At 37.1% G+C, this 26,328-nt stretch overlaps 1 protein-coding gene across 2 annotated transcripts in view; it reads right to left on the reverse strand.

The window, feature by feature from the left end:
* Nucleotides 1–26,328, reverse strand: part of LOC150107081 (uncharacterized) — a 183,417-nt gene that overhangs the window by 141,630 nt on the left and 15,459 nt on the right. Inside the window, exon 1 of one of the 2 annotated variants that reach the window (XM_090390988.1) lies at nucleotides 20,544–20,642. The exons of the other annotated variant lie outside the window; for it this stretch is intronic. The gene's annotated coding sequence lies outside the window, so the exon portion shown is untranslated. Of the gene's footprint in view, nucleotides 1–20,543; nucleotides 20,643–26,328 lie in introns of those variants that run through there. 2 annotated transcript variants of the gene reach the window in all.

Here is a 26,328-nt window from a genome sequence, read left to right on the forward strand (position 1 = left end):
CCAGTGCTCTGCTGAATTGGCCACTATTATTATTGCTCTGCTCTCCTCCAAAATCATTAAAACAAGAGCCACTGCTAACCAACACCCTTTTACAGTTAACCTTAAATCTCACTAAACCAACTTCACTGCCCCCCTCTTTCAGTCTATCTATTTCTGTCTTAGGAACAGTCTCTTCCATTATGCCTTCCCTAAAGATTATAATCATCAGCTGTTCAAGCAAAATGTGAACAGACTTCTTTCTTATATTCCTCTTGCCCACACACATGGCACCAGTGTGCTATAGGTCTTGTGGCATTTCATGTGTGGACTAGATAGGTTTGGGAATAGCAGTATGAAATACTTGCTTAAAAAATGCTCCATACAGAAACTGGCTAAAGGAAAAAAGAGAGAGCGAGAGACGAGAACTTTACCTTCTCTGTTTATATATGATGTCCATTCAAGTGAATTAACCAGCATGGATTGCAAAATTAAAAAGATCAGTGATGCCAGGAAAGGAAATTAGGTCAAAAGTAACTAACCATTATATCAGTACTATTTAAAACTAAATTTTGGAATAGATTTGAAGTAGATGTAATTTTTTTATACAAGATGAAATATAGTCGGGTAGGAGGTCAGTAATAGCAACTGTTATGGGACAGAGAATTATTAGGTTTGTGAATTTATTTTAGATCAACTGTGTATATGGGAGGGAAAGGAGACAGACTAAATGGATTGGGGTGGAGAGATATGACTGCCCAGTTGAGGCATGAGTCATTTTATTCTATACTAAGCATATAATGGTAAATTAAAGTAGTACACAATTTTATATAAACAATATTAATATTCGTGTCACAGAAACATATCCATCAGTAACTATTAAAGTAAAATGAGCAGACCATTACTTTACATCATTACATATCAGAGATGAATGAGATGCAATAATTCCAATTCCATACCAAAAAAAAAAAAGTTTTAAATGCAACAAATAATATATAAAAGAAAGCAACCTGGAAAATAAATATTAGAGCTAACAAGGATTTGCTACCATTACTAAATGTAGATGTGCTGATACTAAAAAATAAACAGAAAAGATCAACTATGATATTAAATCAACTCCTTGTAATCCAAGACTAAAAAAATAAGATGAAATACAGAAAGACTTCAATCAAAAATATACCAAAATAAATGCAACAATTAATAAAGTTAAAATTAAATAAACAATTAAGAAAAGAAAATGGTAGCATTTTAATGAAAAATTATTCAGAGCTAGGTTAATTTGTAACAGAAATCATCCACTAAGATAGGTGTTCCTTCAATTCATTTATTTTTACAAAATCTATATACTGTGTATGCTTAAGGATTAAAGCTGTATAAGTGAGATGAGACCTCCACATAGCCTTTAAAGGAATGCGGAGAACCGACCAGGGCTTCTGACCGTCCAATCCTCATTTCTTGTGGTGCACCCTGTTAAGTATCTACCTGGATACTGAACGAATGAGGACAGGCTCGCAATTTGGGATTTAGCCGACCAAACTTTATTCGATAGGCTTAAACCAAAATACAAAATGATAGTACAACATGACAAAATTTCATGCCGGCTGGGATGTCGCCCAGTTAAACAAGGCCCCATTGTTTGAGCCAGAGAACCTTTTTTAATGAAAAAGGAAAAGTTGGTCCTTGTTGGGGATCTAAATAGCAGAGTAAGAAATGATTGTCAGATATACAAAAATATTTGGGGAAATTTTCAAGAAAAGAGCAAAGCTAATAATAATAGCAAATGCCTGTTGAATTCTGCTCAGGACAGACTGGTTATCACTAACACAATGTTCCAACATAAAAATGTGCACAAATTCACATGGAGAAAAGAGGCAAGGAATAAGAAAAGTCTCATTGACTATGTTATTGTTGATAGTGATGTTTTCTGCCTGGTGCACGACACTAGCGTGTACAGAGGATTTGAAATTGGAAGTGATCACTATTTAATCTTGAGCAGGATAAAACTGAATTTCATATTGAAAAGAACATGTAAGAAAGTTTTAAATTGAATAAAAGTTGAGCAGCTCTCATATGTGAACTGTACACTAAACTACACAAACATTATTGAAGGAAAAATGAAAGAGTTTGAGAACAGGAATGAAAAATTGGAGATTCAGTGGCAAACCATGAAGAAAATATTGACTGATTCAGCCAGAAAGGCATGTGGTAAGGTTGTCTGCAAGGATAGAAAAATCATAACTCCATGGTGGACACAGGAAGTTAAAGAGGCAGTGAAGGAAAAGAAGAAAACATATCCAAAGTTCTTGACAAATAAGTCAGCTTGTGCTCATAGAGAATACAGAGACAAATGTAAGAAAGCTAAACACTAGCTAAACAAAAGTCATGGGAAGACTTTGGTAAGAAAGTAGAAAATAAATATCAAGAAGGTGGCAAGATATTCTGCAGGTTGTTGAAGCAGCTCAGAAATGGAGGAAAGAGTATGTAAAAGGAATTAGAGATAAGGGTAACATGAAAACTTGAGAAAAATACATATCCTTGAAGTATGGAGTAATTACTTCGAAAAATTGCTAAATAAAACAAGCAGTGACAGCACAGTAGTAAAAAAACACTCAACACACATGCAGTCAGGAATACATATCCATAGTTGAAGTAGAAAAAGCCATCAAAGGCTTGAAATGTGGAAAGCCAACTAGAGTAGATGATATTCAACAAGAAATGCTTAAGTATGGAAGTAGAGAAGTCTAACAGTGGCTGCACTGCGTAGTTCAGAATAACTGGACAGAGGGATGTATTCTGGATGATTGGAGTAGAGTTCCCATATATAAAAAGGGAAATAAAACTGAATGTGAGAATTACAGAGGTATTTCTCTACTGATGTTCCTAGTAAGATTTACACAAGTATACTTGAGAAACGGTTGAGAACGATTGTAAAAGGGAAGCTTGGTGAACAACTGTATTCAGGCCAAATAGAAGCTGTCAGGATCAATTTTCACTTTACGACAAATAGTTGAGAAATTATGGGAATATAACAAAGATCTGTATTGGCGAATGGAAGAGATTAATACAAGGCAAATCAGAGTAGGAGTGAGAGAAAGTTATGGAAATTATAGAAGAGGAGAGAAAATAGAAACAGTAGGAGAGAAGGAATGAGAGAGAGGTATGGGAATGATAGAATAGTAGAGAATAGGAGGCAGTAGAAGAGAGGGAATGAGAGTTATGGAACGATAGAAGAGGGGAGAATAGACACAGTCAGAGAGAGAGAGAGAGAGGGGGGAAATAAGAAGAATGTGAGTGAGTGCAGGAACCAGGGGTAGGGGAACACAGAGAGAAAGAGTTAGAGGAAAGAGAGAGAGAGAGAGTGAGAGATGCAGGTGAGAAATCAAGGAACAGAGTGGTAAGAGGTGTGATGTATGGAGACTATGATCTGTGGTGTGCAAGATAGGATGCCAGAGGAGTGTTTGCCTTGAGGGATGATAGAAAATGTGGCTATGGCAATTAAGAGGGGGTGAAAGGATGGATGAAATGATTGTGATGGTGGTCATGAATGACTTGAGAGATAATGTAAATCAGGTGGCGACAGATCTGAGATTCTTGATTGAGGTTGTACAAAAGAAAACACAGAGAGGAAAGATTGTGTATGTGTTGCCCAGGTATAATAGTGATGAGCTGGGCAGAACAGCAGTAATACTGAATAGCATAATAGTCAAAATGTGTCAAAAAGAGAAGATTGAAATATGTGGATGCTTGGATGGTATTTGAGGATAGAAGGGAACTCTATGCGAGAGACCTCTTGCATTTCAATGAGGAAGGACGAAGGCATCTGGAGAGATTGCTGTTTTCTGAACAAGATGGTGAGTCAATGCAGGGAAACTAGAATTCCCAGGGTGGATGATAGCAGGGGTGGCCTCTTGTGGGAATGGGTGCTTGGGGGAAGAGGGACGACATCAGGTAACACTGAGTCCAGTGTGGTCTAGAGAGGATAATGATAGGTATAGAAACAGTGACATTTTTATGCTTTATACTAATGCCAGAAGTATCCGAAATAAAGGAGATGAATTGGTGGTGTTGATAGCATCAGCCAGCCAAAGATTATTGGGATCTCGGAGACATGGTTGATGGAAGATGATATAATAACAGGAATTGAAGTAGCAGGGTACGGCATTTTTCGGCAGGATAGGAAAGGAAAACGTGGGGGCAGGGTACCGCTTATTATAAATGATGACTTATATCCTCTAAGAGTGGAGGTTTTGCAAGGCAGTGACACAAATGGTTTTGAAAGCACACAGTGTGAGGTAGAAGTGGCCAAGACAGGATATTTAGTAGGGTGTTGCTACAAACCAAGGAGCACAGAGGGTGGGGAGCAGAGATATTTAGGCAGTTGAACTTGGCAAGTGCAAGAAGAATGATTGTTATTAGAGATTTTAACTACAGCAGTGCAAGAGGAAAATGCATGTAGTAAAAAGGGAATGGAATTTCTAGAATTCTTGAGGGACAAATATCTTAGGCAACATGTAATAGAGGGAACAACAGGTTCAAGAGTTTTGGAATTGGTCATAGCATCAGAAGAGTGGATAATAAGTGAGATGACATCTCACCCACCACTTGGAGAGAGTGACATGTGGTTTTGACTTGGAAGATGAATAAACATGCTGAAGTATCAAAGAAAAGGGAACGTATGTGGAATTATAAGACAGGTGATTATAATAGTCTTAGATATCAACTTGGGGCAGGTCCATGGAGGCCAGAATTGGAAGAACAGTGTTTGGGAAATTGTGAAGGAATACTTGTTAGCAGCAACAGTAAGATGTATTCCACAAGTGAAGAATCAGGCACAATTTGGTGTAAAGTGGATGACAAACAATATCAAACAGACACTGCAGTTGAAAAAGAGATCATGGAAGAGATATAAGGTGGAGAGCAGATGCATGAAGAATATAAGATGCAGGCCAGGAAAGTGACTGGTATGGTGAAGAAGGCAAAACTAGAATACAGGAAAAGTTTGGCACTAAGATCCAAATAAAATCCTAGGGAATTTTTTAGCTATGTGGCCAGTAGGCGAGAAATGAATGTGGAAGAATGACATTGCAGGATAAAAATGAGAATAGAGTGACTGATGCAGAAGACACAGTGGAGTTGTTCAATGACACTTTATTGGAGAATTTCATCCTGCAGAAGAAGGTTTTAATACTAGACGGATAGTGCAGGTTCATGGTTTAGAGATGCAAGAGGAGAGTGTGTTCCAAATACTGAATACTCTGGATGTCAGTAAAGTGAGACTGAATGGTATTTCACCACGGGTTTTGAGAGAATGTGCTAAAGAACTGACAGCTCTGTTGACTTGGCTCTTCAATGAAAGTCTGGCTGTGGGAAAGGTACTCAAGGAATGGAACGAAGGTAAGATAGTGCAGTTGCATAAGGGCAGTAGCAGACCGGAAGTGTCTAATTATAGGACAGTTTGTGTGTCATCAGTAGATGTTAAGGAATTAGAGAAATTAGTGAGGGACTATATACAGCGTTTGGCAGATGAGGGTAATGTTATCTGAAAATCAACATGGATTTGTTAAGGAGTGCTCTTGCTTTAATAATATGATTACCTTTTATAATTAAGTGACAAGAGCAGTTGATGAGGGAAAGGCATATACTGCCATTTTTTTGAATTTTGCAAAGGCATTTGACAGGGTGCGACATGATAAGCTAATATTTAAGTTGCCGCACATGGGTTTAAATGTCTTGTTAGTCAACTGGATTTAGGATTGGCTGTCTGATAGGTATCAGACAGTTGTGTATGGTGGGGCAATATCAAGGAAGCTGAATGTTACAAGAGGGGTTCGACAGGGTTCAATACTGGGACATGTATTGTTCAACCTTTATATTAATGACATTGGCAATGGATTGCAAGGGGATATTCAGTTGTTCGCAGATGATGTGAAGCTGGGAAGGGTTATCAGTAGTAATGCAGATGTGGCAGCCCTGCAAGAGGATCTGAATAAACTAGACAGATGGGCAAATGAAGGGGGTTGTTGGTTTAATGCAGCAAAATGTAAAGTCTTGAAGTTTGGGATCCATAGATGGGAGGCTACATACTTGATTGGAGGAGGTGTACTGGAGGAAGTAGGGTAGACAAGAGATCTGGGGGGTGATGATTGATAGAAAACTGAAATTAATGGAGCATATTGCAGAGGTGGTGAAGGTAACCCAGAGGAATGATGCAATACTGAGAAGGACGCTGACCTGTACAGATAAATGAGTTATCGTTCCGTTGCATAAGACCCTGATCAGACTACACTTAGACTACTGTTCTCAAATTTGGTCTCCAAGATTTGGAGGAGATAAATTAACTGTGGAAAGGGTACAGAGGCAGATAACAAAGACGGTTTCAGGACTATACAATATCAGTTATGAGGATTGGCTGAAGGAATGTGGACTGCAGAGTTTGGTGGATAAAAGGAGAGGTGATATGATCGAGACTTTTAAACTGTTGAGAGGCAGTTACAGGGTGGACATCGGGGGGAATTCTTTTGCTTGGTGGAACAGCAGGAAGGAGCGATGACAAGGGGCCAACCTTGGAAATTACGAAGGAAGCTGCGAGCACGAGGGTGAAGCGTGGTTTGTTTGCATGGAGGTGGTTGAACCATGGAATGCATTGCCTGAGAGATTGGCAAGAGCAGTCGATGAGTTCAAGGAGTGGTATGATAGACTTTGTGTTTATTAAGAAGGACCTCCTACGATGAGTCTCTCGACTCCATGGAGGCCTGAATAATAATAATCTGTATTTAAGTTTTGAAGATTTGGAAAAGGCATATTACAAGGTGCCAAGAGAGAAGCTATTCAAAATTCGATTTGATTGGTAGAACCTCTGCTACTAATGGCTCACAAAAAGTTAAGCAAGTTTGAGCACGGTTAGTAGTTGGAAGGGTCCAATCGTTCAATGCTGTTACCACACTCTCCCTCTATGAGTCTTTGGACTCATTGGAGGTGTCACATAATAAAATTAATAAATGCTACAGTTATATGGTGGCAATGGAGAATTATATCAAGCAATATTTAGTATTTATTTGAGTTGTAAGTCAGCAGTGAGAATTGAAGGAAGTAGAAAAAGATGGTTTAATGTTAAATCTAGTGTCAAACAGGGATGTACTTTATCCCCTCTGTTATTCATTATCTATATGGATCACAATATGAAGGAAAGTGGTATTAAACATGATATCAAAATTGGAGATGTTAATCTCAGCTCTTTGCATTATGCAGATGTTATACTTTTAAATAAATCCAGTACAAGTTTCCATGACTAAATTGAATAACTGTTGTAATAGATATGGTATCAAGGTTAGCAATAACAAGACAAAGACAATGAAAACAGGCAGAAGCATTGAAAATATCAACTGCATTGTGGATGGAGAACCTAATGAACAAGTAAAACATTTCAGCTACTTAGGTGCAATTTTTAGTGAAGATGGTTAATTAAATATGGAAACAAACAACAGAATAAACAAAGCAGGTATGATAGGAAGTCAACTGAATAAATTTTATATGGAATAAGAGAGAAATTAGTCAAAAGACTAAATTATCCATATACAAGACAGTGTTCAAACCAATTTTAACTTATGGATCTGAGAACTGGGTTAGAAATAAAACACTTGACACCAAAGACTAGAGGCCACTGATATGAGTCCTGAGAAAGATTAGGGGCATGAACAGATGGCATCAATGGCAATATCATTTTAAAATATGATATTGCTATATTAAAAACGAGGATATTAGGAAAGAACTTGACATTGTCAGCATTCAGGAATGTGTTAGCAGGGCTAGTCTCAGGTGGTATGGTCACTTAAACAGAATGGGAGATCATTAGCAAAACAAGTGTTCTCTGCCAGGTTGGCAGAAAAAAGACCCAGATATAGGTGGATTGATAAGGTAAAAAGTGCCTTAGAAGATAGAAATATAAAATCTGATAATGTTGGAGTCTTGACATGTAACAGACTGATTTGGAGGAAAATTGTAGATAGGAAGTTAGTAACGATGTAAATTTTTCATGTAGTACTATCATATCCTGTATACCCCTTGAGGGTACATGGAAGGAATATGATGATGATATCCTGTGTTGGATATTATACTGAATTTCTTTTAAAATGTGGATATTTGTAGTATAACTGGCAACAGGATGGAGTAGTGCATTTTGATTTCTCTAAGTTGTATCTCATGAAATCCAGGGAAAATCTGTAAATTAATTTTTGAGATTGCTACATCCTAATAATTTTGTATATCTGAGAGACTAACAAGTTGCCATTTTTTTTTCCCAAAATAATGTTGGTGTATGGCTAGCCAAGATCAAGTATAGATAGTCCACCTTAAAAAAACTTATTGGGATGAGACCTAATGCAGAGAGTCTGGAAACTAGATCGTCAAGAGAAGAATGGGAAAAAAGGTGTGTGAAAGTATAGCTATGGCATGCAAACTTGATAGAAGTATAAATGGCTTCGAACATGGATGTGCATTAAGATGATGTGGAAAGAATATCGTGAGAAGAGTTATGAAATATATAAAGTGCAAGCTAGAAAAGTAACAAGTGTTGTGAAGAAAACTAAATCAGAGCATGAAAAGAAATTGACTATGCAAGCTAAAGGCAATCCAAAAAGAATTTTTATTGGTATGCCACAAGCAAAAGTGATGTAATGCATTCAGTAATGTAGAAGACTAACTTTACTGAATACAAGATGGTACTCTAGTGTCAGAAGCTAATGAGACTGTTTGATTTTTTTTAATGAGTGTTCACTTTGCAAAGATTTAACAACCTAACCTAGCTGTGCACCATGTTACTTCAACTCCCTACTTAGTGCTACTGCTATACTGGATGAAGAGTTAGAAGTGCAGAAAAATGGGGTTAAAGAGCTGTTGCATAATCTGGATAGGAATTTGTCAATAGGGACAGATGGAATATCAGCATGTTTGCTAAATGAACATTCAATTGAACTGGCTAGGGCCTTTCACATTTGCATTTCCTGAGTTGAGACTCAAGTTATGCAAATGTGTTATACCCATGCTACTCTGCAAGGAGTAGCATGAGTTTACTAAAGGAAGATCATGTTTCAGCAATTTAGTGTTACTTTATAAAAATGTAATGGCCAAGTTGAATAAAGGGAATGAATATACCATGATAATGATGGATTTTGCTAAGGCATAGGATACCACATAAAAAACAAACTATAGATACATAAACTAGAGAATATGGGATTGGAATATAAACTCTTGACTTGGATCAGTGGATAGTTGACAGACAGATATTACAAAAGTGGAATACGGTAGTTGTGAATCTGCCAGATTTAAGGTGACCAATCGCGTACCTCAGGATTCAGTCCTTAGGCCATTGTTGTTTAATCTATACATTATCTGACATTAGGAATGGTCTAACACGAGATGTGTAATTATTTGCTGATGCGAAGATAGGCACAGCAATCACTTATGCTACTGAATATCCAGCACCCACAAAATGATTTGAATAGGCTGGAAATTAATGTTATTATTATTACGGGCAACTCCAAGGAGTCGATAGACTCATCGAGGGAGGCCCTAACATCATGTCAAGAACAACTATTCAACATTCACACAGTATCTATCATACCTCGCCTTGAACTCATTCACAGTCATGGCACCCACAACAGACTCTGGCAGCTTATTCTACTCATTCACAGTCATGGCACCCACAACAGACTCTGGTAGCTTATTCTACTCATTCACCACTGTCCAAGTAAAAAACCTAGCTCTAACACCCTTGCTAACCACACTCTTGCCTAGCTTCCATGTATGGCCCCTAGTCCTCCCACCACCAGTCCTATTCTCAAAAATATCTTCTGAATTAATCTTATAGAAACTCTTCAGTAATTTGAATGTCTCAATCATATCACCCCTTTTCCTTTTCCGTCTATCAACCAATTTCTGCAACCCACAAATCTTCAACCTGTTCTCATAAGGTTCATTCCATTTCTGCTATCATCTTGGTCCCTCGTCTCTGGATCCTTTCCACCTCCTCCCCATCAAGAAGAAACCCTGGTGCCCATATCTGAGCACAGTAGTCTAGTTGGGGTCTTATCAAGGCTCGATACAGAGGAACAATAACCTGTTTGTCTTTGCTTGTTAAGGTTTTCAGCAACCAAGTGATTTGATGAGCTGATTTAGCCACTTTTGCGATGTGCCCCCCTAAACTTCAACTCCCTATCCCTGGCCTTGTCAATCTCCTGGAGTACGGTTCCACCAATGTGATATACTGCTGCTAGTCTTTTCACCCCAAAATGCATAACCTTACACTTTGCCACATTAAACTGACATCCATTCTCCTTAGCCCAGTCCTCCAAACTATCCAAATCATCCTGCAAAATTTTGACATCCTGTGCACTCACTATTGCTCTACCCAACTTTGCATCATCAGCAAACAAAGTAAGTGTAAAGTTATGTACTTCAGCATGATGAGATTTCCAGTGGCATATTATATTAGCAGGGTTTATGCTACAAAAAATTGATGAGGCTAGGGATCTTTTTGTAATGGTGGATAGGAATTTGTAGTTCAAAAATCACAAATACAACACAGAGGATAATTGCAATGTTAAAGCAAACCTTGATATGTAATAAGGAAGTCATTTTAAAGGCAATGATAAAAATGCACCTGGATTACTATATGCAGATTTGGTCTCTCTGTTTCCAAAAGGATGAAGAAGCTGTGGAAAGGGTGCAAAAAAACACTTACAAAGATTATATCCGGATTATATTAAATAAAGTTAACAGGGGAAAGAGAGGTGATATAATAGAGGTTTTTTGATAAAATTTTTTGTTATGTGGAAAATGGGGAGAGAACATGGGAGGGGGCATCTGTGTTCTGCCTCCAGTTGATGACAGTAATCATGCTGTACTGACTTAGGAAGTAGCTAAGTTTATGTATGTTCCATTCAGAAGAGGTTACATGCTGAACTACACAACAGGAAATTATGACTGAACCTAGTAGAATGCTAGGTTCTGTCATGTGGTATTGGTTGCTAAATGGGAAGGATATGATATCTTCACTGCATGGGAAGAATTTAAAAAATATTTAAATGATGACTGGAATCTGTTGCTAGAGTTCAAAGAATAAATATGTTAGAAGTGGAATGAATGTTGAATCTTATCAAGCAAGAAATTCTTAAGAAAAAGATTACATGGAAGGAATACTGTGTTAAGGATGATGTCAGCTATGAAAATTATGTATAAGAAACAGGTCAGAAGAGTTACAACTATTGTACAGAAAGTTAAGTATGAGTATGAAAAGAAACTGGCTATGCGAGCTAAAGACAACCCAAACGAATTTGATTATGTTGCAAGTAAAAGAAAGAATGGGTACAAAAGAATGACTGTACTGAATGCAAATGGCATGCAGTGACAGTTGCAGAAGAGATTTTTCAACTAACGAGTGCCCATTTTGCTAAAAGCTATCAATATAGTATGCAACACTGAGCTCACTGCTACTGCAACCTCTTTACTGGATTGAAGAAACTTAAGTGTATGGGGAGGAGGTACTAGAGCTGTTGCACAAACCGAATAAAAATTTGGCAATTGGGACTGATGAGTTATCAGCATGGATGCTAAGAGTGTTCAGATGAACTAACTGTTTTGACTAGGCTATATAATTTGAATCTCAGAGCAAGAATGATTCCACAGGGTGTGGAAAGAATGTAATCCTACTGCACTAGGGTGGTACAAAGACAGATGTATACAACCTATCAACCTATAAGAATCTCTGGTGAAGATTTTGGAAAAGTTTATAAGGGTTCATATACAAAAATGGGTTGACAGAGAATCTATACTTTGCAATGAACAGCATAGGTTTACTAAGGAAAGGTCACATTTGAGCAATTTGCTCAAATTTTATAACAATGTTACTGCTGAGTTAGACAAGGGGAATGGATACACCTGATACTTTTGGATTTTTAAGGCTTTTTGACAGGCTACAGCATGGAAGACTGCTGCATAAATTGGAAAATATGGGATTGAATTTTAAAATATTAGCATGGCTAACAGGATGGCTGACCAACAGATATCACGAAGTGGTATATGGGGAATGTGAGTCTGCAAGATTTAAGATGACCAGCAGTGTACCACAAGGATCCTTGTGATACACTGTGGTACATCTGCTGCTGATCCATCGTTATTCAATCTTTACATCAATGACAAAATTGGAAGGGTTTGACAGGTGACATAGAGCTGTTTGCTAATGATACAAAAATAGGGTAATCAGGAATGTTGATGGTGATGTGCAATATTTGCAAAATGATCAGAACAGGCTGGAGTTATGGAAGTGTGCAGGCTATCAGTTCAATGTTAGTGAAGTTATGCTGTTTTGTGTAATGAGATATCCCATGTCATATTATATTGATGGGATTAAGCTAAAAGAATCTGATCTGGTTAGGGATCTTGGAATTTTAGTAGATGGGAAAATTAAGCTCAATGGCCATACAGCAAAGATTGCAAATACACTGCAATGTTGAAACAAAGATGTATGGGCAAGAAAGTCATTTTGCCTCTTTACAAGGCCTTGATATGACCTCACTTGGACTATTGTGCACATGTCTGTGCTCTTATGTTTTGTGGTGATGCTGATATTGTGGAAAGAACACAAAGATAAAGATATTAAGAGTGAGAAATAAATAATATGAAGAAATGAGAATTTGTGGGGTGCAGACACTAACAAATAGAAGATAGAGGGAGGTGATGTGACTGAGACAAATTTTTGAAAGGGTCATTCAGGATACCAGTAGATGGAAATTTTCATTTTATGGAGAGTAGAGAAAGGAAGAGGGTATCCAGAGAATTTGAGAAAGAATGCAGTGAAGATGGAGGTGAGAGCTAGATTTTTCTCTCAAAGTGGTGCATGAACTGGATTTGAATTGCCTTTAGAGGAGATAAGTGCAGGTAATGTGAATGAATTCAAAAAGGTGCGACAGCTGGTGCATGAATATGTGGCCTCGCTCAATGAGTCCCTGTTAATTTTGACAGTATATATTAGAACACAGACTGATAAGTAAATAATTATTTATCGACTTATTGCTGATATTTCGCTGGAATTATAATGCATCTTCAGAGAACAAAAAACAGTTTGTCACAGTATACGAGACTAGAACAATATTGTTATAATGAGACTAGTATGAACTAGTAAGTTCTATGTACTAGACAGGGATGCTATTCCCCATAAAGCACCGTGCCTCCTGCAGTGTCCAGAGCGCTCCTGTTGGCCCTTGAAATTCAAAGGGAGAGAGTGAGATTTTCGTGCCAGACTACACCCATATCCACAGCAGGTCTCCATGGTGAACAGCCTCTAGTTGACAAAATAATGTAGGTAAGGTAAGTCTGCAAGATGGATCAGTAACCTCGGGACAAGGATTGGCTCTGAGGACTGGACCGGTCGGGCTGGGGTCCGAAGTGGGTATATCACTGCACCAGAACTGGGAAAAACTGTTCAGTGATGGAACGGTTGAGCCTGGATCAGCACCAGGGCATTCTCGTGGAATGAATCAGTTGTGTGACATCAGATGGATGGCCCGTCTGGTGTGAACATTTCGGCCGGCAACTAAGAGTGACTCAGAACTGGCACGGACCAGGAGAATGCGACTGTCTAATTAAAACAAAGCAAATTGAGATGGTTGTTGAGATGTGGTGCTGCAATGTGATTTCTGCCCAGTGCTATGAATGTTTAAGTGAAAGAATATCAATCAAGGTCATGGGTAATCGGTGGGAGTAAACATGACTCTCCTTGAGGTATATGTGTCGGATGGAGCTGTGGTCTGGCTGGTGAACTAACATACTACTTCTGTCGTTATGTCATCAGGGGAAGCCTGATGAGTGCAAGATTGCACAAAACTCAAAATTCCCAGTGAACCACTCTCATGATGCTAAGTCCGGGTGACCTTCGAGAATCCCGAAGAGATATGCCTGGCTCCATTGCAGAATCTGAGAAGGATTTGGCCTTCATGCTGTCTTTAACATGGGGAATTGCCATCCCACTTGTGCACACAAGCTTAACCCTGCCCCAGCACAGTACTTGTTTGGAACTTTCTCGGACAAGTCTAGCGACAGATGTCTCAGTGGGTTAAAGTTGGTAAAGTGGCTAATGCTAAAAGACAGATTGAATTACTGTGAAAAATTTGAAGTCCCCAGATAGTGGTAGTTGGGGCTTCTAGACATAAGTTAGTTTAAGTAAGAACATAAGGTGGTACTTAAGTCAGATTAAGATGGGAACAAGAAATGATGTGCTTGGTCAAATATTGAGATTGAAGTGCCAGTTCAAGTGGCGATGAGGCCACTAGAACGGAAGCATCAAGGCAGCCATTGAGACTATGTGGTAGCTGCTTCCTATGCCGCACCATTCAGGTGTGACGTGCAAGCACCAAATTGTCTGTAGACAACTAAGGTACTGGTCTGGGTGTCATGTTTAGAAGAGCAACCACCATACTGCAATCTATTGAGACTCTAGTCCCACTATAACACTATATTGTTGTAGACTCGCATACTATGACAAACTGTTTTTTTTTTGTGCTCTGACTTTGTTCATAATACCAGCAAAATATCAGCAATAAGTCAATAAATAATTATTTACTTATCAGTCTGTGTTTTAATATATGCCGTCAAAATTAATCAACATGTATGACAAACACACAAGCCTTTCTATACATGCGAGTCCCTCTGGAAGTCTCTCTTAATAATAATTACAACACTGCGAACAGTTTTGTTCTTGGCACATTGTCATATGCCTTTTCCATATCTCTGAAACTTATATACACATCCTAATTATGTTCCTATAATTTCTCAACTACCTGTCCAGAAATTTATCCTGCATCTAACTTGTTATTCTTAAATTTTCCTTCCACAATTTCTGTTATTCTTTCTTAAATATGATTCCACATATCTTACCTAGAACATTCAGCAGGGAATTCCTCTAATTCTAGCATTCTTTTATTTCTATTTTTACAGATTGGTGTTATAGGAAACTTATTGTAGTAAGTTACCTGAATTTGACCTTTTTAACAGGATCTTCAGAATTACAGAGTGCAGCATATGCAAAACTTTTATATCTTCACATTTGAGCATTTCTGGTCGAATATTATCAACTTCAGCTGCTTTTCACCAATTTCAGTACCAGACAGTCTTTTTTTTTTAACTCCCATTTTTTTTTAACCTTACTATGGATATACAGTCCTGTTAGAATTTCCCTTGAATATTTTCTACTGCTATTGTGCGATTGCTTGTTTCACTTAACAATCATTAAAAAGTAGTTACAAGCATTCAAATATTTTTAGCCTCAGATTTAATGTCACTTTTTTCTTTCATGATTTCTTTTACAGTATTATTTCCTCCATGTCTAAACTCTTCAATAGCTGCATAATATTTTGCTACCTTCCAATATTTATCTTCTATTTTCTAACCAAAGTCTTCTCATGAGTTACTTGCTAGGAACTTTGGATGTGCTTTCTTTTTTTCTATGACTGTGTCTACTTTCTGAGTCCACTATGACATTTCATCCATGCAAACAAATAAACCATATAGCCTCCCTGGTTAAATCAATCACTGCTTTCTTTAGACTCTGCTACTGATTCATCAAAGTTTGATTCTTGTTTTAAACGTGTAATTTTTTCTTAAATATATAATTATCTGCATTTGTATGTGTTTAAACTTATTTTAAGTTATGGATCTGAAAGCTGGGTTAGAGCAGTCAAACAGACAAGAGATTTGAGTTTTGAGAAAAATTAGGAAAGTGAACAGATGCCATCGGTAACAGAATCATTAAAAATGAAGATACCAGGAAGAAACTCCATATTGTTGGCATTTCTAAATGCATGAGCCGTGTGAATCTAAGGTGAAATGGTCCCTTATACAGAATAAGAAAGGAAAGGTTAGCCAAACAGATGTTTGGTGCCAAAATGGCAAAGAAAAGAAAAGACACAGGGGGAAAACTAAGATCTAGGCAGATTGCTGCAGTCAGAAATGCCCTAGAAGGCAAGCAATGGAGTCATGAGAAACAGATTAATGTGGAGGGAAACTGTTAATAGGAGGTTAACAATAATGTAAACTTTATAGTATCCTGTACACTGCTGCATGAGAAAATATCAGGAATATTTTTCCATAATAAAACCATGACTAATGTTACTCCCATCAAATCAAATATCTTTTAAAGCTAGCAAATAATACAACTGAAATTTTTTTCAGACACTTAAAAAAAATAAGACTAGTTATGGACTTTTTTTTTTACTCCTAACAAATGTTAAACTAGATTGACAATTTGACTAAGTAATAATTTAACATACTATGAATATTTTAATTTGGTTTAATTTTAATTTTGTATAATTTAATTATAATTTTAATAATCAAAATTTTTAATTTTGATTTGGGTGAAAATTGTAAATAGGAAGTTACTAATGACACAAGTTTTTCATGTAGTACTATCATATCCCATACACCCCTTGAGGGTACATATCAGGAATTTGATGATGATGAGTATTTTAACGTAGCTTGTTTCTTTTATATGTATACTCCAGATGAGTAATAAGAATAAGTAATTATTGTTATTACTCCACGTTGGTAGTAGTTGCATAATTTTGCTATAATGAACATGTTTATGAGAAACAGTATGTAGTATGTTAATGTGTTGGGTGATAGGTGATGGCTGAAAGAATTTGTAATTGCAGGATGAATTAAAATTAAATGAATATAGTATTGAGGCATGAATCAACTGTTGTTCAATGAAGAGAGTGAATATAGCCAGAAAAACTAGGTATATCATAGTGGCTGAATGAGCTTGGATGCATGAAATTAAGGAAGGCAGGAGATAGTGACTGTTATGACAAAAGATAACGACAGCGTGATGGTAAGGTATCATTGGATAGAAAAGTTATGCTTGTAGTGGCAGGATGAAGAATTTGGGTAAGGAATGGTCCACTTTAAGAGTTACTTGGATGGCTGTCATACATCACTATGTCTAAAGCATCATGAATAAAAACAATGAATTCTAAGCAGTAGTAAATACAATGGGGGACAAAAATTGTCTTAAAATGTGGCTTAATAATGAAAGGGATTATTAGAATGTCACAGGAACAGAACATGAGGGTACAGTGTATTCTGGGAGAAAATAGAAAGTGCGTGTGTGGAGGGGGGGGGGAAGACGAGCATTGCTAATGATTGCAGAGGAATCAAACATGTAACCACAGCAAAAATCCAAAGTATGATGATAGTATGAATAATAATACAGAAAACAGGTTTAAGGATGTTTGATGTAAAGTTAGCTGGACATGGATGGAGGCTGCTAAAAGCCAAGAACATCTCAAGATGAACTGAAACTGCACAAACTTTATAAACCATTGAGAATATTATTGTACGTGATTTTAACTACAAACCACAGAGAGAGAGAGAGAGAGGGAGGGAGGAAAAAGTATGCAAAAAAAAAAAAAAGGAAATACTAATGAAGGGAGTCATAGTGCAAGAATACTGGATCTAGAAACAGAAATGTCTATAAATGAGATGCCTATTATGACGTAAATTGGCAAGAGTTATCTACAATATGACTTTGAAGGTAGCGAATAATATGTGGAACTATAAGACAGGTGATTATGACATACATGAAGGTAGACTGAAACAGTGCCTTAGGTGAAAAACTACATGACAGAAAAATAAACAGTGCAACAGAAGTGATTGGAAGGTGTTGGAAAAATGCTATATATGACTGAACATCCAGGGTTAGAAGAATAAATCACATAGGAGTAAAATGGATGAATAAAAATTGAAAGAAAGAGCAATATGAAAAGAAGAAACTTGCAGGTCCAATGTTGGGATAAGAGAGAGAGATAACTAAGCTCAGGTGGAGTATAAAAAGGACACCTGGAGAGTGAAAGAGTAAGAAAAGCCAAATGAGACTATGAAAATAAATTACCTAAACAGGTGAAGAGAAATACTAGAAATATGTGGAAAATAAAAGGAATCATGACCATGGAAGAGTAATTAGTGAAAATGGAAAGCAGAAAAATATCAGATGCTTTACAAACAGCTCAATTTTATGTGATCACACTTTAATAAGGTATTACACCCTGATAACCAAGAATGTAAAAATTTCAGTTATCATGGTGTAACAAGAAAATAAAAATATAAAATCCTATGTAAGTAGCTAATACAAGATATTTAAAGACAGAAAATATGCTTGCATCCAAGAAAATTAATTATAGCAGAAATTGTTTGTTTAACTAAATAATAAAAAAGGGATTCTTATTACAAAAAAAAAAAGGGTTTGGAAAAAATAGGTTAGGTAAGACAAAGAAGATTAGAGATAAGAATTTGTATGTGAGAGGCTAGTTTAACACTTGAAAAAAGGAGATTAAAATATTCATGTGAATTCAAAAAAAGGGAATTAATTTAGTATAGAGGCTAGATTAAAACAAATGATGATTGCTCAAGGTCAATTCCCGAAGTGAGACGCCGTCACATGAGAGTCACGTGCAAGGCACCGTAGCATGTTTTGGGCAGAAAAAACACGACTTTAATTGGTGAATGAGATTGACTCCAGTAGGGAGGAAAGAAATTGAAGAAGGTGCCGATAGGGGCCATGCAGATAAAAGGGTTAGGAACACCCCCCCACACACACACAGGGTTTTTTTCTCAAGGTTTCTTCACGAAATTTTTGTATAGGTAACAAGGTTTTACTGAGTGACGGCATAGAAGTTATCTCTGTCTGATGCAACAAGGAAACAAAATGTGCAGGTATTCAATCCCATATTCCTATTGCAAGAGACGAGTAACGCCATATAGTTACAAGGAAGGAAGGAACTGTCTATGTATCTCATCATCCAGTACTCGTATCGAGGGAAAGAAAATCCATACAGAAGTCTGTGCCCACGTGATGAGTTCCATAGTGATAGAATAGAAGATCCTGTGTGTATCCTTAATTCAAGCACGAAAGGTATAGATCGTGAAAACCAGGGTTCGTCCTAGAAAGGTACTGTAAAATCTTGTATCAACTGAAATCGCATATAGTTGCAATCGTTGCTAATTACTGGACAGTCGAAGATATACTAGGACTTTAGTGCAAATCAGAGTAGAGTGAGAGTAAACTAGTTTATATTATTTGATAAGCATTCATGTGCTAGAGATTTATGTATGCGCATGGTATCTCATATGAGAGTGTCTTAAGGGTCAAATGCATGTATGGGTATAGCGTAAGGATAGTTTAACCTATATTGTTTTGTAAGTTTGATAAGGTAAACTGAAAATAAACATTAATGTCCATGGTATTATAGCAATATAGAGCATTCTGACTAGTATAAGGTTAAGTAAAGTGTTAATTTGTTCCAGGATTATATGTGTATATTTATATGTATAAAGTCTGTTATGATGCCACGATCATCCTTGACAGATCAACTTATATTCATCAGATGAATCAACTAGTCTCTGATAACAGCACACCTATCAGCTTGTAAACTATAATCTGACCAACAGGATAAAGAAAAAAAACTGAAATTACTTAAATCTCTCACCTCTTGGCCATCAGACACTGCTAAAAAATTAATTCCCCATTATGCCCGTTCTCCCAGAATATATGGTGTTTCCAAGGTACACAAACATAACGTTCCGCTTCAGCCGATAGTTGAGGGAATAGACAGCCCTAATTATCACCTAGCCATTCGTAGGTCATTCCCCCTCCTATATAAAGAACATACTCGGCAAAGATGATTTATTAGTCAGTTTGGAAGTTTCTGCCCTTTTCACAAACGTCCCCAATCAATGACAATTCTTCTTCTACAGAAGAAATTTCCACCCAATATTACGGCTCTCCTTTGTCCACGTACTACGTTCCAGTTACTTCGTGTGGCAAAATAAATTTTACCTACAAAAAGTAGGTACGGCCATGGGCTCACCACTATCCCCCTCCCCATCAGACACTGTTAATACCCCCCCCAATTGCTAATTTTTATATAGCTTTTGAGCAACGTGTTCTTGATTCTTTTATTCTAAAACCTACAGTTTGGCTTAGATATGTTCACGATGTTTTCGTTATCTGGCCACACGGCAGCCAAACATTAAGCACATTCCTTAGCCACCTGAACAATAAACATGAGAGCATACAATTTACTACTGAAATTGAAAATCAGAACTCGCTCCCGTTCCTGGATACACTAGTCACACATCTTCCCTCAGGCAGTCTATCCTTCACTGTTTACCGTAAGCCTATACACACTGGTCAATATATACATGGTAACTCGTATCAACCTTCGCAGAAATTTGGAGTCATCAACACCCTCAAAAAGAAAAAAAAAAAAAACTAACAATTTGCTCTAATGAACAAGCTCTTAAACAAGAATTAAAAATTATCAGCAATACATTTATAAATAACGGATATGGCAAAAATACTATTAATAAAATTCTTCATAAAACTTCATCAAAAAGTAATATAGATTACAGTAAAACCATAACATTCCCATACATTAAAGGGTTATGAAAAAAAATCAATAGAATCCTACATCATTATAATCTTAATGCCACTTTTAAACCTTTAAAATTAAAAAACATACTCAACACCTCTAAGGATCCTCTCCCTCCATTGGCACACCCTGGAGTATATTGCATCTATTGCACCTGTAACTTACCTTATATTGGAGAAATTGGACGTACAATTCCTATCTGTAAAAAAGAACACAAACGGCAAATTAAATATAATAATTTTGGTGAAGCAGGCCTCTCAGATCACACTCTTAACATCCTACATCGAATTTATTAGAAAAGTACTTGTTCTTTGCATCATACAAAACTCCGTATGAACAGAAATTTAACCCTTTCTGACCTGAATTTTTTTTTCCAAGTGAAAAAAATTTTTCTTTCTATTTATTTTGTCTTTAGGTCTAAAAAAGCAATAATATCAAGTATTTTGATGAAAAATACATTTCAAGACAGGAATTCTGACCGACTGATTCCATATGGAATCATTATATTCTGGTAGCAAATATTCAACTTCTTAGCTTATGCTCTATAATCCAATATATGCATATTATTCTACTAAGTCATAAAAACCGATATTGGTAAGATTTTATATGTATAATACATACCTGTTATTATATTAAAGAAATAGAACTACGACATAAGATACTAATTGGAATCATTCGCCATGAAATATGGGCTATGAAAGCCAAGACAGTTAGTGATTCCAACTGAAATCACTAGGGTAGAAATGGTTAAAGAAGCCTGTGAAATTTTTGATTAATCAACCTAATCTCAACAATAATGGGGAGGGAAGGCTTAAAAATCCTAAGAATTTGGATGGCACACATTCAGCCCACTTAGTTTTCAGCAAACCCTGACTTCAGGACTCTAAGCAATTTTTATTTTTTATTGGTCACTATCCATACCAGTTGCAATTATATGTATACTTATATAAGTAATTTTATTTTCTGTTTATTTATTTATCTATTATTTTATACATGAACATATTACTCTCCAGCTTAATTAACTTTGTAACCTAATAGATAATAATAATAACAGGACTCTAGCTTTGATGTAGTGAGGTTTTTTTTTTTTTTTTTTATTAAAAGCAATGTCAGGTAAATAGTTTTAACGGTTGATCAGTAACTTTAGCATGCCATGTGGATTGAGTGCAGCTTGTTTCTTTGTATATATACATATACTCCAGAAGATGACCTTAATGTGAAGGTCGAAACGTTGAGTGTAATTATTTTTGGTTTATATTAAACTAAAGTTTTACTCTAACACGGTAGTTGTATCTATAATTTTTCGTAATGTATTCTTATCACCATGTAAGCATAAAAGAAAGGAAATTCAACTTCATTTTATCATGAGATTTCTCTGCTGTCTAGTCAATGTTTGGATAATTTTAGTTACCCATAATGATTACTTTCATAGTACCCATCAGAGTAATTTGGTGATGTACCATCATTGTCAAAAATTGAATTGCCAGGTCTGTAATAGCACCACTATATATTTCATCCTGTTAGCTTCCACTTCACATTAGATATCCTCAAACTTACTGCTATACTGGACTACTTGAGTCCTGTTTTCATGCATTTCTACCCTAACTGGACTCAAATAGTCTGATATCCTTAGTAGTACTCTCCCAATCTCTTCTGTCATTTCTAAAAACAATAACTAGTCTAGATATAAATACTGCTATAACTTAATCAGTGCCTAAACATTTAGTATATCAGTAAATCATTTACAGCTTTTAGTACATACATTTATATGCTTGTAACAGCACTCATTGTTCATAATGTTCTCCTTTTCCCTTCACACATGCCCAAAGTCTGTGAGGCCACATATTGATGGCAGCATGCACAACATCCATTGGAAATGCTGTCACTGCTCGCTCCAAATCCACTTTCACTTGTGGTGATGCTGGGTGTCATTTCTTGCAGGCTACTTTCTCAAGCTCCGACCACAATTTGAAGTCCAACAGATATAGATTAGGACTTCCAGATGGCCAATCATATGGTAATATTTGATCAGGAATATTCACATCCAACCACTGTTGTGTGGTCCTTGCCTTGTTTTCAGGAGCTGCCTCCTGTAAAACAAGGTGCTGTTCAGAAGAAGTACCAGAACCAGGTTCCAGCACGATGTCTTCATACACTTTGCTGGAGGTTTTAACCCCTTTCTCATAGAAATGCAACTTGGATACCTTGATACACCATCCCACCAAACCATCACTGATGCAGGATGATGACGACTCTGAATCATGGGTGCTATGCAACCATCCAGGGTATATAGCCAATCATTTTGGTGGTTAAATGACTCTTCAAGGTGAAAATCTCATCTGTGAAGAGGATATCTGTGTTTGCATACGGCAGATAAGTGCCTCATCACCCTCTACCACAAGTTGTGGTGTTAGAAAGTGCCCTACAGAACGACGACAGGTTCTCACCCCAGATCATCATTCACACGTGACATTGTTCTCTCCGAAATGTTCATATCTCACGACATCACCTTCTACATTCTCACAGGCTTATGGCAGAGGCCTGCCTTCACAGCCCTCACAAGCTGTTGCATCCTAACATATCTTTGTCAACCTGTTCTTTGGCAGTCAGATACATCTTCTGTATCGTTATAACAATTAACAGTCTGATACACAAACATCCTACTGATCCTGGGTATTTTTAGCATGTTGAAAATAACAGGTGACTGCATTCCAACCTTGTGAAATGCTATTACAGCTACACAGTTCTCATAATATCTCCCCACTGCATGTTAACCCAACAACTCTCTCTCTCTCTACTGACAAATGCACAACACCACTAAAGGAACCACAGGCTCATGCAATACTGAGGGTAGTGCTGGGAGGGGAGGTGGCTGCGAAGTAACAGTATTTATGGCAAAACTCAATCCTAGTTACAATATCTGATTCGATAGCAAGGCGCCACTAATGCCAACAATTTCAGGCCACAACGTATTCAATAATACAACGAATTCAACTCATTTGTTTCTGATGCTCCTGGCTAAGCATAAATTACCACCTGGCTTTTTCTTATAATTAGATATGCAATCTGTTTGTTCTTGTTATAGAACTTTCTCTTTTGCCTCCACAGACAGATTCAAAAGGTCCAAAACCAAAGAGCACGTTTCCACCCCTTCGCCAGATGCATAACCACGTTCAAAGCCATTCATATCTTTATCATATCTGCATACCATAGCTGAACTTAACCAGACGTTTTGCCTCCGTATCTCAGAAGGTATACAAGAAGTGCTTTAGTCGGGAAGACCTGGGTTCAATTCCCATCAGTGATGTGAGGAACATTTATCTGGTCTCTTTTGACAAAAGGTGAGTTAGCCGGTTTCATACGGAGAAGTAGGGAATTTTTTTTCACCTGGAAAATTGGGTTTTTCTTCCCCAGAACAGGCAAACCAGCCCCATGAGCATACGCTTCTACAGACATAGAACACCTCCAGGAACCAACCAATTCCATAGGATTTCAGTTCTGAATGCCTACATGGTAAAATGTGTAGGTCTGCACATGAGCGTAAATTAGGATAGGACTTATGGTGATCTAGTTTCCATGACTCCCTGCATTAGGTCTCATCCTAATAACTTTTCCAGGCTCCTGATGCCAAAGGCTGTCTCTCTTATACAATTCTTTTCTGCCATCAAACGCCCTCCACACATCTAAAACTCACATCAATTTCTTCTACACAGCCTGTGCTTTGAATCATTTGCTATCACTGCCCCCCCCCACCCCACATCCTTAACTTAGTACTATCATATCTGAGTAGCAAACCTAGAATTTTTATTCTCTCACATTTCTTTCTCACTTCTAAAAGACTTTTCATATCCTCTCTCATACTATACTTGTCACTTGTGTTGAGGCTAAAGTGCTGTGAAGAATTCATGTTAGAGGTTTAATGGAATATTAACAGCACTGAGAAAGGATTAAAACTAATTTTAATACTTCCAATATTTCGTCTCCGTCACAGAGACATCTTCGAGAATTACAAAAACTTTTTGTAACAACACACACAAATACAATACAAAGTGAAACTAAAGTCCTATCTAGGTGGTGCACCCTCTATGGGCATTTGCAGGTGGCCTAGGATGTAAAGAGGGATCTCTGAAAATTAAAGTTTCCCAAATTTTGGGAAGTTTAATGCAACCGTATTTGTTTAAATTACATTGATTCCTGGGTGCAGATGCAGATTCAAAGAATAGTCTTTCTTTTTTGAATTTACTATGGTGGAGCATGGTAGTTTTTTCCCAGGAGATCCTGTGGATGTATCTAAAACATGGTCTGCAAGGCCAGATTGGCCATAATCGTGTTTGCAGATGTAAGAACTGTGTTCTTCTAACCAGGTGGATGCTGACCTGCCTGTTGTCCGAAGTAGGCAAGTTTACAGGAACAAGGTACTCTGTATACACCAGGCACTGAAAGAAGAGGGAGCTGGTCTTTAGTGGAACGGATAAGGGTAGCAAGTTTACGGTGGGATTTAAAAGCTGTATGGAGGTTGCACATTTTTAATGATCTGGCTATTTTTTCTGAAGTACCACGGATGTAAGGAATGGTGATGGCACAGTTCTTACATCTGCAAACACGATTATGGTCAATCTGGCCTTGCAGACCATGTTTTGGATACATCCTACAGGATCTCCTGGAAAAAAACTACCATGCTCCACCATAGTAAATTCAAAAAAGAAAGACTATTCTTTGAATCTGCATCTGCACTCAGGAATCAACCTAATTTAAACAAATATGGTTGCATTAAACTTCCCAAAATTTGGGAAACTTTAATTATCAGAGATCTCTCTTTACATCCCAGGCCACCTGCAAATGCCCATAGAGGGTGCACCACCTAGATAGAACTTTAGTTTCACTTTGTATTGTATTTGTGTGCGTGTTGTTACAAAAAGGTTTTTGTAATTCCTGAAGATGTCTGTGTGACGGAGACGAAATATTGGAAGTGTTAAAATTAGTTTTGATCCTTTCTCAGTGCTGTTAATATTCCATTAAACCTCTAACATGAATATTTGTCTGGTATAACAGGTAATTAGTTTACGGAATTAACAACGCATATAAAGTATATTAATTAAAGGTAACTTTAATGAATAACTTCTATATTTCAGCAACGTCACATTGCCATCTTCAGGAACATAAAGATATCGTATATGCACGCAGGCACTAACACAAAGCAAATGAGGAAGAAAGCAAGAAACTAATATTGTTCCTAAAGTCCTAATGGTGCCCTCTTGCGGGCTAATTTGGTAGTTGGGCTGAAGTTCTCATAATGTAAGTCTCACAAATTTGGGGTAGTTTCATGCACCCAAATTTGTTGAGGTTAGGAACGTTTTTTAGAGCTGCTGAAGATTCTTTGAATAATCTTTCGTATTTAAACTTGCTGCGATGAATTATTTTTGTTTTCTTCCAACGAATTTTATGGTGGGTATCTAAGGCATGGTCTGCCAGCCCAGAGCGGCTGTACTGGTGAAACGGGATGTAGTCTTGGTGTTCTGAAATCCTGATATTTGTTGTTCTGCCTGTTTGGCCAAAGTAGGACAATTTGCAGCTGCAAGGGACCTGGTATACACCAGGTAGGTCTAGGGGAAGTGGTTGGTCTTTGGTAGAGCAGATAAGGGATGCCAACTTTTTATATGGTCTGTAACAGGAAGTAAGGTCATTTTTTGAGGATATTGGTTATTTTCTCAGAGGTGCCCTGGATGTAGGGGATGGTGATAGACTTACCTTGTTATTATTAATTATTAAATATTATTATTAAATTTAATTAATTAAATATTAAAACTGGGATAAGAGAGAAATTAGCCAAAACACTAAATTAGCTGCATATAAGACAGTGTTGAAACAATTTTAA

This window comes from Typopeltis vanoorti, chromosome 4 (assembly GCF_054136105.1).
Source record: "Typopeltis vanoorti isolate ZY-2024b chromosome 4, IOZ_Tvanoo_1.0, whole genome shotgun sequence".
Lineage (NCBI taxonomy): Eukaryota > Metazoa > Arthropoda > Arachnida > Uropygi > Thelyphonidae > Typopeltis > Typopeltis vanoorti.